Source organism: Nylanderia fulva, unplaced genomic scaffold (genome assembly GCF_048542155.1).
Source record: "Nylanderia fulva isolate GAGA-0341 unplaced genomic scaffold, ASM4854215v1 Scaffold862, whole genome shotgun sequence".
NCBI classification, from domain to species: domain Eukaryota; kingdom Metazoa; phylum Arthropoda; class Insecta; order Hymenoptera; family Formicidae; genus Nylanderia; species Nylanderia fulva.
In genome coordinates, this window is record NW_028190985.1 from 29,861 (window position 1) to 34,253 (window position 4,393).

Here is a 4,393-nt window from a genome sequence, read left to right on the forward strand (position 1 = left end):
ACTTTATTTTTGATAATAGCAGTGTAAAAGAAAAAAATTTATAAAAAAAACTTTGAATTAAAATTTATATTATCATAATTTTTTTTTTTTTCCTTTATCTTACAGATTTTCAACTGAATTGATCCGATCTTCAATTTATACCCCTTGTACTCCCTTTTTATCCATATAAGTTTTAAATGAAATTTTTTTAAGGTCGTTTTTTAAAAAAATCCAAAAAAATTTGCCTCATTATCAAAACGTAGAAAAAACCTTTGCCCAAGCACAAATTGCACAGTCTGACAGATCAAAATAGCATCACTTTCATTAACACCTTATTCAAGTTGCCATATCGTCATGTCAGTCTACTCAATTTTCAGCCAAAAAGATAACAAACGCCCTTATCGCTTCTTCCTGGTTTTAAATTTTCCCTTTAATAAAGCAATTCTTTATTCACACGGGTGTGTTGTGAATTGGGACACACATATAGCGGAATATTTGTCAAATGACCCCAGAAAATAAATCCTTCGTTGAAACAATTGTACCCCAAGTACAAAATAAAAAGGTTACAGATAAATTGCGCTTTTGGACGTACAAAATAACGTGTCAAAGAAGGGGAAATGCATTTAAAAAATTTTTTTATGGTCTTTCTGTTTTCCCCAATAGTGTTCAAAATCTTTGAAACCCCTCGAAACGCGTATAAATTCAACCAATAAATGATGGCTTTTAGGCATTTTGGGGAGTAAAGATGGAGGGGAAACGTTCGTTTGCAAAGTACTTTCAAGTTATCCCCAAAAATAGAAAAAAATTAAATTTGTGAGGTTTTTCCCTTTTTGGTTCAAAAGTTGCGAGTCAATTTGGAATTTTTAAATAAAATAAAAACGATTTACACTAGCTATCGTTTTTGCATATATTGGTAACAAGAAACCCTGCTGGTAATTTTTATCAAAAAAATTTTCATGACAACTAAAATTCTTAGAAAGGGCCTTTTGATTTTGATATAAAAGTGTTGGAAGTGTCAAGGCACTTGTTTGCGATGCCCCGAAAAGTCTTTTTCTATTAAAGAAAGGTCACAATGGTATTTTTGAGTTCTAAATGTATTCAAAAAGGAGATGCATTGGGCCCTCGATTATTCCCGAAAAAAATAGCAAATTAAGAATTGATATTCTTTCAACATCAACAACAGCCTAAAATTTCAGTGGGTTATCAGATTTTTTAAAAATTTAAAATATGGTATGATTTTAAAGTTGTTTAGACTATATGTTTTGTATGCTTAGGGTCCCAAAACGTTTTCCAATTTTGGGGTTTAAAAGGGGCCAAAAAAATGTTCGACTTACAAAAGAAAATGCGGCTGCGTCAAAAAATATAGAGTCATAAACTATAACAAAAAGAATTTAGCAGAAAACGAGAAGTTTTAACGATATGATAGTGGAAGGCATGAGTTTCGTAGTTTTTTCTTACACTGGTCTGGGTTTTGAAATCGTTTTGCGGAAAAAATTTTTATAATCATTTTTTTCATTCGTTTTGCAAACCGTATTTTTGCTGATCGAAATGTGTTTGTTAATATTATGTCAACTTTTTTTTTTGGTTTTTTTTTCGCATTATGGGGGAATTGTATGGTTCGGAACACATTACGCATAATGTAATAATTCGTGACCCTTTTCTTTGATGTAACCCCCTTTTGGCTGCTTGATTAATTTAGTGCGTTTAAATTCGAAAAATGTTTGCAGGCAATAAAAAAAACGATTAAGAATTTGCAAAAACCTTTAATCAAATTGTTAATCGTTTTAAAGAAGAAAAAGCTTTTTACCATTCAAACTCAATACCCAAATGTATTTCCCGTTTTACACTATTCGAAGTCTGCAAAAGATCAAATTTTTCAAATTTAGGATTTTTTTCTCAACAGGGATTTTGGAAAAGTTGTCAAATTTAATGATTGGGTTGATTTTTATCGTAACAAAAATTTTAGCACCCCAAAAATGTTTTACTAAAAGGAAACATTATAGCAACACGAGGTGTTTTTTTTTTTATACCGTGGATCTCAAAAAAATTTTGGCATTTTCTGGTTAACGAAAGTATTCTGAACGGAAATTTCGTTGTTAGATCACAAAAACAGGAAAAAGTGTTTAAAATTGCAAATCCCGAGGAAACCCCTTCAAGGGTAGTATTCCTGTTTGAAATTAATTTTTAATTATTTAAAAATTTAATCCAATAAAAAAAATTGTTCCTGATTTTTTTAATTTTTCAAAAGTCAAATTGTTGTTTAATTCTTTAAATTTTTTTTAAGAAAAAGGGAAAAATTTTCCCCAAAAAAATTATATTTTAATCTAATTTTAAAATTTTTTACGGTTTTTAAGAGCCCCCCCAAAAATAAAGCGTATGGTTTTTAGATTTGCAAAATGATGGGTTTTTAAAAAAAAACCCCAAAAAATTTATGCTAATTTATGCTAATCTTATTTTTAAAACGTAAAAAAAAATAGAATGAAACAAAAGCAAAATAATTATTTTTTTTACTTATTCAATTTTTATAAAAAAAACTTCTGTTAGAAGTTAACCCCTCAACCCTAATAAATTAAATTTTATTTTAATTTTATTATCATTTTTTGTTTCACATTTTTTTTACAACACAAAAAAACGAGAAAACAACCCGGCAACAAAAAAAAATTGAATTCAAAGGATGTCGCAAAATGGTTGCGGTTTGTAAACAACGACGATTCGAACAATAGAAAAAGAGAAGAAAAAGCAGAAAGAAGAAAGAAAAAGGGATGGGACAAGAGAAAATGAAGCAAACTCAAAAAGGGTTAAAGATAATAAAAGACATTGCTATTAATCCCGTGAAAAAAAAGCCTTTGTGTTTTGTCAAAAACTTTTTTTATATTTTTCTTTTTTTTATTAATGAACTTTTATTTTATAAAAGTATATCTGGTTTATTATATAAAAAAAAATTCATATAAAAGGGAAAAAAAAAGTCTAAAATTTGCATTTTAAAACGAGTGATGCGGCATTATACAAATAATAATAAAATAAAAACAAAAAAGAGCGTAAAAGATGAGGGGGATGATTAATTATATATATGTTGTGACGACCCGATCCCGTCACTAGTGCCCGCGCTTTTAAAACGGCCCTTTGGGGCCCCACACGAATACTTTTGGGAATCCCCCTTTTTTCCCCCCCCCCGTCATCGCCCCCCCCAAAGCAGTCTTAGGGGGGGTGGCCGAAGGGTTAAAGAGGGGCCAGCCGAGACTTCGACACCAGTCCCGTCCGGTCCCGAGGATCAGGGATCACCCCCTCAACTCCCCACCCAAATCACCCGGGACGAGCGTTCTTTCGGCAGGCCGAGCGTTCTCGGTCACCGGGTCCGTCCGAAAATCCCCCGGCCGACGAGGTTCTCGTGGACGGCCGAGCGCCTGGGTCAGGGGGTTTCCTCCGTAGATCCCCCGGCCGACGAGCGTTCGTCGTGCAGGCCGAGCTTTTCTGGGTCCCCGGGCCTGTCCGAAACCCCCCGGCCCGACGGGGGTTTCTGTCGTGCGGGCCCGAGCGTCCCGGGTCAGGGGGTTTCCTCCCGAAAGTCCCCGGGCCCACGGAGCTCCCCCTTCTCGGGGCCCGTACGCGTGTCCGGTTTGGGGAAACTTAGCAAAAGTCGTGTCCCCGTCCGTTAATTGGTCGGCTCGTCCGTAATTTTTCTAGGGGGTTTCCTAGCAAAAAGTCGTTTTTTTCGCGTGAAAATCTGGTCGCGTTGCCCGAAATATTTCTTTTGTCAATCCTAGCAATAAGGGTAGGTCGTATCATTGTTCCTTTCGTCCGATTATATGTGCTGGGGATAATGGTTTGAATCCGGGGAAACCCACGGGAAAGGGGCCCAAAATAAACTCTATTTACCAGAGCCCCCCGGTGCATTGTAAAAATTGAGTTCCCCTTTCCCCAAAACCCTGGCCCCGACGACCCGACCCGTGGGTGGGAAAAAGGTGCTTCGTTACATGGCGCCCGAACGGGACCTGGATCGACCGTCTGAGACCCCGGTTGCAATCCACATGCTTGGGTGGATCTACCGCCTAGATAAAGAGGAACCCGTCCGATACCCCACCCGCGATCTAGACCCAGAAGGGGAGATTAATCGACCCCGCCCCCGCATAAGAGACACGTAAGGGCCAATCACCCAAAACACCGGGGCCAAAAACCGCTCCACGCACCGCTTAGCCGCGAAGAACTTTAAACCGGAGGAAGGGGAAAACCCCCAAAACCAGAACCCGACCCGGCAAAGGCCCCCTAACCAGATACGCAAATTGGGGAGCCAATTTTGATGGTAAGGCCCCCTTTGCTTTCCCGAGCATCGGAGGAACTCAGGGGCCTATGGTCTGGAAGACCACAATTTCTCCCCGGTCTGCCGAGCTGTTAAAGGGCACGCCTCGTGGTGGCG